This window comes from Lagopus leucura, unplaced genomic scaffold (genome assembly GCF_019238085.1).
Source record: "Lagopus leucura isolate 7727_CA_CO unplaced genomic scaffold, USGS_WTPT01 Super-Scaffold_100036, whole genome shotgun sequence".
Lineage (NCBI taxonomy): Eukaryota > Metazoa > Chordata > Aves > Galliformes > Phasianidae > Lagopus > Lagopus leucura.
Window position 1 is genome coordinate 4468341 of NW_024962285.1, and position 12063 is coordinate 4480403.

At 53.5% G+C, this 12063-nt stretch overlaps 1 protein-coding gene across 1 annotated transcript in view; it reads left to right on the forward strand.

Moving 5' to 3' along the window:
* The first annotated feature begins 1975 nt into the window (after positions 1-1975).
* CORO2A (coronin 2A) overlaps positions 1976-12063 on the forward strand; it is a 48345-nt gene continuing 38257 nt past the window's right edge. The window contains exon 1 of the mRNA XM_042882913.1: positions 1976-2028. The gene's annotated coding sequence lies outside the window, so the exon portion shown is untranslated. The remainder of the gene's footprint in view (positions 2029-12063) is intronic.

Consider the following 12063-nt stretch of genomic DNA (forward strand, 5'->3'; position numbering starts at 1 on the left):
TCACGGGATTGAGCCGGGCCCTGAGGTTTAACTTAGCTGTGTGCTGGTCCTGGTGGCCTCGGCAAGACCTGTGGTAGCCGTGGATCCTGGCTGTTCTGAACAGAGGTTATCTCTGCATGAAATTCATGAGGATACTTTGTGCTGCCACGGCCAGCTGTCACGGCTGGAAAACAAGAGTTTGAGACGGAGCACTGGAGTCCAGTAGTTCCACCTGCCTGCACTGGCACTTGTGAACTACACAGAACTCTTCTGCTGGCTCAGGAGTCCCTGGGTTTTCAGCAGGTGGCTTCAGCCCTGATTTGAACCACCGTTACCTTCATACCCCTTAGCTAATCCCTTGCTTGCAAAAGTGCCAGCACATAGCAGAGCAACTCGATCCCCTCCTGCACCCTGGCGTGCTGCCCTGACAGAGCCAGGCCCAGGACTCTTTTTTTCTGATTTGGGTTAATTTTTATCCCAGGCTTGGGCTTCTCTTCCAGGTAGAATGACGGAGCAGAGTGAAGGCCTTGCCAGGGGAGGGGAGTGATAAGGCTCCATCACAGGACCTGCCTGCAGTGCTTGGGCTGTTTATGGCAATTTCTTGTGGGAATAGATGTTCCAAATTCAAATCGACACTTGTATTTTGCTTAATCCTCTGCTAGTTTAATGTTTTTCAACACGATAAAATCTCTCACACGTTGAAACTCTGAAAGGCCCACCAGTTTTGAAAGGGCAATGTTTAAGTCAGCCTCAGAAGTCCATGCTGTGCCTCCACACCATCTGCCAGCATGTGTCTGCTGCAGCCAGTGACGTCCAGCTTTGCAAGGCTGAAAATAATTACAGCAGGACAGGTGGAAACCAGGCAAGCTCTCGTTAGACAGTGTTAATTGGGTGTAGCCAACAAGAGGCTTCTTCCATGCAAACCCACTGCAGGCCTGTTGTTTCTCTTGTCCTCAGCAGTGGGGATGGAGCTGAGGTCACACCAGCTCACACTGCCCAGGGCCCCATTCACGTTGGCCTGGAACACCTCCAGGGATGGGCACCTAAAGCTTCTCTGGGCAGCTGTGCCAGCGGCTCACCTATTTATTTTTTAGCATCTAATCTAAATATCCCCTCTTTAAGTTTAAAGCCATTCCCCCTTGCTCTGTCACTATCCAACTGTGTAGAAAGTTGTTCTCCCTCTCGTTTATAAGCTCCCCTCAAGTCCTGGAAGGCCACAGTGAGCTCTCCCCAGAGCCTTCTCTTCTCCAAAGCCCAGCTCCCTCAGCCTTTCACTGCAGGAGAGGTGACCAGCCCTCAGATCCTCCTCTGGGCTCGCTCCAACAGCCCCGCATCCTTCCTGCTTCCGAACTGCAGCATCCCACCCCAGGAGAGCACGGTCCTGCAGGGCTGTCCTCCCCCGGCTCAGCACAGAGCCGCCGCCGCGACCGACCGATGATAGCTGTGGGATGCGGGCACGGGACGGAGCGATGTCCGCGGGTAGCTGGCCAGGGACACCTCGTGCGCCCTGATCTCGGGCATCGCCACCTCCTCGCCGAGCTCCGCGGCACCACCCATGGCCCCAGGGCCGGGCTACGGCTCTGCGGGCGCGGCGAGCCGCCTGCGAAGGCGGGCGGCTCCGAGCCCACGCGTGCCAACAAACGTGCGCTGCCGGGGCCGCCGAGCCAGCCCGGTGCCGAGCTGAGGAAGGGACGTGGGAGCGGCGGTCGGGCGCATCACCGTGCGGCGGCGGCGCTGCGACTGTGGGCAGATGACAGCAAGGCGTTTCCCTGCCAAACGCAGCCCAGACCGCACCGGGACCCTTCGACGACGTCGAGGGACAGCGCGCGGCTACCCCGCAGGGGAGGCGCGGGGCGCCGGAGCGTCAAGCCGCGGTAAGCAAGCGCCGCACCGCCAGCCGCCCGCATCCGCACCGGGCGCCCGCGGACACCTCCCGGCTGCGGGGCGCGGCATGGGGGCGGGCCGGGGCGGGGAGCGGGCTGGGCTGGCGCGGCGCGGCTCCCATGTGCACGCCCTGCGGGCAGCCGGACCCCCGCGGCCAGCGGCGAGGTAAGCAGCGGGACGGCGCGGGGCCGAGAAGCGCGTGGGGGGAGAAGGCCGGGCACCTGCCGCCGTCGGGAACGGGACGGCCGGCGGCGGAGGGACGGCTCCTCCGGCCGCTGCCGTGCGGGAAAGCCGGGGGCGGTGCCGGTGGTGCGGCGCTGCGGGGCTCCCGCAGCCCCACCCCGCTTTGTGCGGAGCGGCCGCCGCCATCCGCAGGCGCGGGGACGCGGCGGGGCGCGGCCGTCCCTCGGCGAGGGCTGCGTCCCCAGGGCGCGGTGTTCGCCTGCCGGCATCGCCGAGTGGCCGCGGCGGCCCTGCGCGGAGCTCGGCGCTGCATCGGGGCTCCCTCGAGTCGGAGCGGCGTTTCCCCTCCCGCCCGGCACCTGCTCGTCGCGCTGGCCGCCCCTGCAGCGGCTGGCCATCCGTAAACTTCGCCCGCGATCACGAGAGCAGCCCCGCGTATGTGCGTGCGGCAGGTTGAACGCGGACCCTTTGTTCTGGAGTCCTGGAAGTGCGCGCTGTGGGATGTCAGCGCAGCCTGCACCGCACGGACGGGACCCCTGGGTGGGTGCCGTGTCCCACCTGTGCTGGGAGGGAGGGTGAGCGGATTCACCAGTCGCCTCCGTTAGATGAAGGTGATGCAACTCTCAAGGTCCAAACACAGTTATCAGTCTCAGTGATAATGTCGGTACTAGAATGATCTTAGAAGTACTGCCACTCTCATGGATAATTCTAAGCTGTGCGGCTGAAGTGTGTGACTGTAAAAGAAACTGCAATAAATCCTGTGTTACTTAACAACTTGGGAAACAGAGAGAGAGAGAGACAGAGAGAGGGACAGAGAAGGTAACCACCGGTTGGGGTTGCAGTGTTGGTCCAGCCCATGGGGTTCTCAGTCTGTGATAGCTCTCCTCCACGAGTCCCCAGGTCCCACCCGAGCTTCTTGCAGCCATCAGGGTCCTGAGCCTGCAGGGTCCACCCGTCTGCAGTCGCACCCACATTGTCTGAGGACAGGAGTTTTGGCCACAGGACTCCCTCCTGACCACATCTTCGAGCTGCCTGTCTGCTGTCACACCGATGCTCTCATCCTGCATGTGGGTGAGGCACACCGCAGATAATGCTGCGCTGGGGAGGCCAGGGATGTGCCGTGCCTCGCTGAGCATCCACGGTGCCCTGAGGGCAGTGCTGCCCTCCTGCTTCCTGTAGGTGTCCGTGGCAGTGGATTCCCTGCTGGTTGTTATCTGGTGATGTGATGGCTTTCTGACTCTGTGCCCATGATATTTTCTTTCTTGAATGCACTGATTTGTCCCCTGGGAAACATTTAAGTGAGTGGATAACATCTTGAACTTTTGTGCACCTGGTAACGTTATTAGGAGCTGGATAATGAGCGGATTTGGGGATGTCTGGCTCTGTGCTGTATATGTGGCACTGGGATGCTGCTGGTCCCTGGAGCTGTCTTGTAGTGCCTGCCTTATTATCTGTAACCCCCTTATTCTCAGATTCCCCCAGTTTCTCGAGTGGGGATCTCATGGGGATCCTGTCAGAGGGTGACAAGGCATGAGAGATCTTCTATGAAGGAACAGGGTGGAAGGAGACCAGCCCAGAACAGTTCTCTGCCGCTGCTCTTGGTTGGTGCAGGGGGACCTCTGCACAGTCTGTACTCTGTCCCCTGCTCTTCTCTAAGAATATTTGGTGTGTTAGCTTCAATGGAAAAACAAAGAAACACCTCCTCCTTCTGCTTCTCCCTCCCCCCCCCCCCCATTATTCTCCTGTCTTCCACTTTCAAACCGCAGTGGTAATTTTTGGCAGGGATGCTGTAGCCGTTGTTGCAGAGGCTGTGGGGCTGATGCCTTGCTGTGCTGGAGCTGCGTTGGTTGGATGAGACCGGCCTCCTCCAAATGGAGGCAGGGCTGCCAGCAGCCTGCTCTCCTGCTGCATGGCACAGCCAGGTGTCCCTGGCTTCCCACAGGTGCAAGCTGAGCAGCTCAGGCTGTGCAGAGCTGGCTGGGGCAAACCGCCGGCAGCGTGCAGCAATTACAGTGGCGCGCCTTCTGCCTCCTCGCTGCAGGAACAGGAAAGACCTTGGGGTGATCCAGGAGGCTCTGTGGGCCGAGGGGGTTTGATACACACAGGGTGATGCTGGCTGGTAAGAGGAGCCAACATGGCCTGGTATTTCCAGGGATTTCCCCTTTGCGGTATTACAGGCTTGCCAGCAATTCTCCATTTTGAAAAGACGCTCGCAGGGCTGTGCTAGGCTAATGCTGACGTTTGCTCTTCCCAAGGCAATTTGTGACATTTGCAAATAGGCCTTCTCAACTCACAGCCAAGCAAAGATCTTTCTCAAACACAACCAGTGCCCATGGAAGGACCACTGGCAGCACGCGGCCTGGAGGCCATTCTCCCTTTCTCTCTTCCTGCTTTGTTTCACCCAGCATTGCACACTGCCGTGCACAGCCTGAAGTCTGGCTTCTCAGTCCGTTTCTCTTCATAGCATCATAGAATCACAGAATCGTAGAATGGGCTGGGTTGAAAAGGACCACCATGGTCATGTAGTTTCAACCCCCCTGCTGTGTGCAGGGTCGCCAGCCCAGGCTGCCCAGAGCCACATCCAGCCTGGCCTTGAATGCCTGCAGGGATGGGGTACCCTTCTGGGATGTGCAGGGGCTGTGCTCGCCCTCTGCTCTGGTATGCAGGGAATGGATGCTCACTCTGCAGAGGAATGGTCTTGTGTACCTGTCTGCACCATCTCTCTATCACTGCAGGGCAAAGTGGCCAAGGAGGACAATAAGGAAGATAAAGCAGCAGCAACTCACGGTGCCTATGGTATTTTTACGACTGAATTTGAGGCAAAGTTCATGGAACCTGATTAGATAACTTCCAGGAAAGCGGGACAGGCTGAGCAGCTGCATCTTGCTGTTTCTCCCGCAGCCCCTGGAGCTGTGCATGGACAGGGAGGGCAGTGGGGAGGGAAGGGAGGCTCGTCAGGGCTGCTGGGTCGTGGTTACACAGGCTTTTAGAAAAGCATAACTGCTGTTGTGCCTCAGTCGCTGGCAAATCTGCAGCACTCCTTCCTAAGGAAGCTCACACTGACTTTGTTGTGAAGGCTATCTGATTACATGAAAGATGCCAGGAAGGACCAATCTTCCTTTTTGATCCTCTGGTTTCTTCCATTCGACCTGGCCTGCGAAAAAAGCCTGTGCTGGCAAAGAAACAGTGGGATAATAGGCACAGAAAACCCAGACAGCTCTTTAATTGCATCAGACAAATAGAAGTCAAAGATTGTCTTGCTAACATCTACTTAAATGTAATTAGTTTACATTATTTTTCTCTGCCATTTTCTCTAATTTAATTTGGATACCAAAATACACACAGTGGAACAAAAAATCAGAATAGCACTGTTTCAAGTTCATGTTCTCATTAGTTCCAGCTCCTCCTGTGCACAGAGGCTTTTTTCCTTAGAGTCAGGGAGGATCAGAGCCTCTTGTCTGACACCTCCCACCCGCAGCCAAGCTGGTGGCTCATGTTTCCCTTCGATTTTACAGAGGACTTCATGTTAGTTACTGATGCCTGAAGTCTTAATTGAAAAGATTGATCTCGCTAATGATAGCTTGGCATCTTCCGCAGAGATCAATTGAAGTTTAGTGCTCCACAGTCTTAAAAATCATGGCACGTGTCAAAAGCCTGAGCTGGGGTTTGGAAAGTCTCTGAAGTCCTGATGGTCCTGACCTCACAGCCCATGGTGTCCATTTGAGGCTCGTGCCCTCCACTGTACACTAGGTCCTGTGCAATAGCTGTGGTGTGATGCGTCCTGTCAAGCACACAGATTCTTGAAGCTGGCAAATGCAGGCACTTCCCTGAGCTCTTGTAAGTAAATGCTTGAGTGGGAGTGTGATGCTTTCATCTCTATTGGCGGCCAGGCTGTGTTTCAGGGAGCTCCTGGCTCCTGTGGTGTTTAAAACAGAAGGAATCTCAACTATCTTTTTGGATAATTGTTCCTTCAGTCTGACGAATCAGAACATGACCCAGTAAATGGAAGAGGAAGTTGTTAATTATTTGGAAAATAATGAGGTGTGTTTTTAGCAGCAAAGAGGAGGACTGATGGCAGGAGCTCCACAAAACAATGCATAACTAGCAGCTTGAACAGGATGAATTTCTAAATAATGTCATCCATTGCAGAACAGCATTCTCTGGAAGCAGGGGGCATCCCTCAGCCCACCGGTAGCTGCTGCCATCCTGCAGAGGCTCATCTTCCCTCTGGGATTCAAAGACCATCACTCCCAAAGCATCTCCCCAGCAGGACCACGTCAGGACAGCTGACATAAAGTGACCAAAGGGATATTCCATGCCATATGATACCATGCAGAATAAGCTTGAAAATGGATGGGTGGGTGGGCAGCTGCTGCTTGGGGACAACAATCGGCAGGTGGCGAGCAATTACTTGTACCTCACCTGCTTTGTAAATACACTATTACTCTTATTTCTCTCTTTTCTGACTTCACTTTTAACTGAAGTTCTGTGAATGCTACCTTTTTTCCCCAGGTCTCTCCCCCATCCCACTGGGACAGGGGAGCCAGCAGAAGGCTGTATGGTGTTTAGCTGCTTGCCAGATTAAACCACAACAGCAGTGCAGGAGTAAAGGCAGTGAGGGACAAGTTCGGCTTGGGAAAAGTGTGCCTGAGAGGGAAGATGGCATATGGCCTTTGAAAAGGATGATGGGATGGAGGGCTCAGATAGGGAGCGATTGTTTCTCCATTTATCAATGTTCAAGAATTACAGGATACAGATAAACTCACTGACACAGGATGTTGAGGATGTGGTTCAAAAAAAGACTGCTAGACAAATCTGCAGGCAGAAAATCCATTAGGGCTTGTTAAACAGACAGATAAGCCCTTGGCTCAAAAAGTCCCCAAGGCACAGATGTCCAGAGCTGACTCAAAAACAAAAAATAATGTTGCTTTGGGTATCAGCTAAGGTGGAGAAATAGGCTTGTTTGGAAAGTGGCAGCCACAGAGGGAGGGACGGGGAGATTGTAGGGTGGAATTTGGCTGGGACACAGAGATTGGGCTGGGCTGCTCCTCAGCTGGAAGGGCTGGAGAAAGGGAGGGTGCAGAGGGACAGAGATTTGAGGATATTAAATCTGGTACCGGAGATGTGTGAAGGGATGGGGACAGTCAGGAATGAAGCATGTAGGAAAGTAAGCACTGTATGCAAAGAGAGGATGATCTTCATTGCTGATAGATGGGACGTGTGAAGAGGGGGACTGGTTACAGAGGAGAGCAGTAGCTGTGGGGTGATATGGAAGAAAATGATCAGAGATGGAAGTACATCCATAAACAATGTCAAACAGAGCAATACTGGGAGGAGGGGAGGTCAAGAAAACAGTCCCATGTGAAGATGGGCAAGGCTGAAGATCAGAGAAGGATGTCAGAAAGGCATGCAATGACTGATGTCACCTAGGTCACCTCTGCGTTAAGTGCAGGCACATCTACAGTGCAAGAGAGGTTGGACCTGTGGTTTGAAACAAGTGCTTCCTAGACTTCATATCCACAGGCATTTTGAAAGTTTTAATTTGACCCAGCCAATCCCATTAGCAGATGGATTTGTGGAGCACCACTAATTTCACCTGGACTGAATCCTGTCTCCATGTTGCAAGGCTGCTTTGCAATGCAAGCTGGAGTGCAGTAAATGAGGAGATTTGCTTCAAACGCGTGCTCACAGCCTGACCCAAACACCAGCCCTGCGCTGCTCTGATGGATCAGGTTCAGAAAAATACTACTGGTTTCCCAGGCAGTGCGCATTTGCCAAGCCCAGTGGGTGAATGAATGGGCACAGAGTCTCGTCTGGCAGGGAATGCATCAGTAGTCCTTCCACTTAGCCAGCATAAATCAAAGCTAGAGTAAGAACTGAAAAGAGCAAAAAGCAGACTGGCTATCCTTTCTCTAGATGGCAAATTGATTTTCAGGCTTGTGATGCGGTAGTAGAGAGCAGTGGCCTTTGCCTCTGCTGCAGCTGCCTTTGCCACACACTCTTGTTGTCTTGTCGTGCCTCAGATAAGTGGGACCTACCATTAGAGAGTTCAAAAGTGAGTTAGGAATTTTCCAGAAAGCAGGGAGATGTCAATTTTGATTTAATCAGCAAGTCAAAGAGAAAAGCCTCAGCTGGAATTGTAAAGCATTTCCACAGGCAGTGCTTATGTGTGGAACAGCTCCCCCTGCTCCCATTTCTGGGGACCCCTACGTGTTTTTCTATGTAGATGATGCTGTAAGGAAGGGGGAAGGTCTCTGCACCTCTGGGCTGCAGAGAAGAACTGGTGGCACCCACAGCTCTTGGACTTGAAAGAAGAGATGTGGGAAAGAGGAGATGTGGGAAGGTCCCTAACCAGCACAGGGGGCTCCACGTGGACTCCTTTAGGAAACTAACCAAGGCCTTGGGGTTCCCTGAAGATGACCAAATCCCCCAAACCAGTGATGGCTTTGCTGCAGGGAAATTCCCCTGCACTTTGGCCTACTGTCATGGTTTAACCCAGCAGGCAGCCCAGCCCAGCTGTTGGCTCTTTCTCCCCCAGAGACTGGAGAGACAGTTGGAAAAAAATGTAAAACCCATGGGCTGAGGTAAAGACAGTTAAATAGGAGAGAAAATAGGAAGAGAATAATAACAACAATCATAGGAAATATACAGAGCAAGTGATGCACAAGCAATTGCTCACCACCTGCTGATCAGCGCCCAGCCAGTCTCCAAGCAGCGGCTGCACTCCAGGCCAGCTCCCTCCAGGTTTAATGCCCAGCCTAACACTGTATGCATGGCACATCCCTCTGGACAGAGTGGGTTAGCTGTCCTGCTTCTGTGCCCTCCCAGCTCCTTGTGCACCAGCCCCCTCACTGTCAGGGTAGCATGAGGACACCTTTGTGCAGCGCTGCTGAGCAACAACTAAACCATAGGGGTGTCAGCAACACCGTTCTCCTACATCCAGAACACAGCCCTATACCAGATACAGGGCAGAGATTTAACTCTGTGCCAGCTGATGCACCTGAGGTACCCACGTGCCATGGAAGTCTTCAAGCATGCTCAGACCTCATGGTAAAGGGCAGCGGGGTCAAGCATCCTTACTTTGTCATACAAGATGGCAGGCTGCTGGACCCGACTGCCTATTTTTAATGGGGAACTGAACTTTGGCCCCTGAAAGTCAGGGGTTGGCTTGGCCTTGGGCAGCAGGAAACTTCTTCCTGTGAAACATAAGAGTGAGAGTTCTGGTCTTGGGAGAGGCTGCTGAGCATGCAGGTCAGATGATGAGCTTTTCAAGACTGTCTTCTGACAGTAAATGTGGCAACGTCTCCTAAAGTTTATGTGCTTCACCACTTCCTTTTTATGCTGAGTTTTTGTGGGGATGAAGGGGCTTTGAGTTTTTACTGCTCTTCAATACAGGATTGTTCTATTTGCTTTTCTTTTGCAACAGAGCAGGTTCTTGCCAGGGTAGAAAAGCTCTGTGAATTGGAATTTGCCCTCTCATTGAATTCAGAAGCACATTAGTACTCACAAGGAAGCTGATAAGCAATAATATTTTCTTTGCTGCCCAGGTAACCGGCGAAGTGAAAGAGGGTATTGTCTCTGGGGAATGTGAGCGAGTCAGCGTTATCTTTCTGATGGAGCACACAATATCTCGGAAAGCTGGAGCTGAACCCATGGAAGCAGGGGTTTGCACTCAAAAAGTCAGGGCTGGCTCCTGCCCTTCCTGGGAGCTCTGATAAGTATGATGAAAATGAGCTGAGTTTCATGGTCATTTTAGTTCTCAAAGAACACGCTGACTTGTGCAGATTGTGCCCTTGACACCTCATCTTTCTTTCTGTCAGGGCTTTCAGAGTAGAAGCAGGAGGGCAGCAGACGTGGACAGTGTGGGGACAGGGGAGGCCGAGCCACCAGAAAGTGCTGTGGTCACTGAGTGTGGAGTCATCCCTAAGGGATTCTCCATCCCTCCTGGCAGGCACAAACTGACTTTGCATCAGTATAACTGCCCTCACGCTCTTCCAAAGGCTGGGCCCTGTTCTCCAGCTTGATTTCTGATTGACATAGGTTTAATAGTCATGAGACCATTTTCTGTGACCTGGGAGAATTCATGTGCAGCATGGTGATGCTTCACTGCCAAGACTTCAGGAGCCCCAGGCTCCCTTGGTAGCAGAGTGGCTGTGATGGTACCACAGATGCCTCAGAGCCCTTTGCTCCAGGGTGAGTTGTTCCTGCTGCCGAAGGGAAAAGCAGTGCTTGTCTATAGCATTTGCAGGGAAGTCCAAGATTTGGCAATAGATGCTCTGGGGAAATTCCCAGCCTCTGGTCTTCCTAAGCAACCCTTCCTGGGCTGTGCAGCCTGCTTTACTCTTCTCTGTGGCCTTGAGAGAAACACAGCCCTCTGTAACCTTCAGTGAAGGTAAATGTCAACTTCTGCACCTGATTTGCAGCAACACAAACAAAGGCTGGAGCCCACTGGCAAGAGAGCAGCTCTTCAGTGAAGGCCAGAGGGCTCTGGTGGGCTACAAGTCCAACCATTCACCTGGGTACTTGCTGCGAGCCCAGGAGGGCTTCCCAAAGAGGCTCTGAGATCTCCATCCATGGCCAACATCTCCGTGTTGGTCTGCCAGCCTCAGCTGGGCGCCTCGGTGAGCCTTGCTGAAGGCAGGGCTTGTGATTCTCAGAACGGCCACCTGGCCTGATTTTGTCTTCTGATTCTGTATGCTTCATTGCTGTTGCTTTATTTTTGCTTCTCCTGCTTAACCCAGAGGAGGCTCAAGTACACATTTGGTGTAAGCCCAGCAGTGCAGTAAGGAACTCACAGCCTGCTGTTCATGATATGGCTTCTCTTTACAGTGTTCTGGGGGATCACACCCACAGGCAGCTTTGGGGTCCTCCTCAGGTCCTGTGGCAGGGCTTTCCCTCTGGCAGCCCCTTGGTGGCTGCTGGAGGCTGAGTGACAGTTCTCTTCTTTGCTTTCCACTCTGCTCCCGGACTCTGCTGTTGGCTGTACTGGGATGACCCAGTTAAAAGCAACCTGGCTGAGCTATTTCAGTGAGGCACGTATGCTCCCTTGCCCATCTCCCTGCCCTATCATCACAGAGAAGAATGCAGTCGTGCAGTACGAATGGGTGGCAGAAGCACCATGGGTGGGTGTCACCTTTGGAGAGTTTTTATCCTGCACCTCACTCTGCCCTCCTGCCTGCCTTGGGAAGTCTGATGTGGCTTCCACTGTGACCAAATACAAACGCAGCTGAAAGCACATCCGGGAAGGTGATACTTTGGGTTTCTCTGTCTCTGCTTTTCATTGTGGAGAACAGCTTCATTTCAGTCCTGGCGTATGCGCTTAAAATTATTTTGAGGTCTGGAACACTCGGTGTATCTTTTACCATGAAAAAAATCCACATCTGATGTGTTTTGGTTATGCCCCTGGGCTTTGCCAGGCTGCCTTGGGCCCTATGCTGGAAGGATGCTGCAAGGTGATGTGACACTGTCTCACCTCTCTGTGTCATCTGATAGGTCTGTGTGTGCTGTGGGGTCCCACTGGCACGGAGGAGGATTGGACATGCCTCCTCCCAGGTATCCTGGCCTGCCTAAACTGAAAACATGGAGCAGTGGGGCTTCTGAGCACGGTCAGGAGGGCTCACACCTCACTGTCTCATGAATGAGGAAATAACTTGTTTCCTTCTTGAGTAATTTCTGCACCTTCCAGTTCATGCCCTCCTTGTGCAATGTTGATACTCCAGGCAGAAGCTTTTTTTACACCCAGCTTTCCAGGCAACTCTGTTTCAGCATTTTTGCAACACTGGAGAGCCGCTGCTATTTTGCTGTGGGGAAGGGGATGCTCTGCAGGGGGACAGGAGCTGTGCGGGGGGGCACCTGGTTTGTCTGGGATGGAGGGGGAGCTCGGGCAGGGCTGCAGCCCCAGAGCCCTGTGCTTTGAGGCGGGGGGGGGGGGGGGGGGGGGGGGGGGGGCCGGGGGTTTTGTATTTTACCACACCCCCCCCACCAAAAAAACCCCCCCCCGGGGGGGGGGGGGGGTAT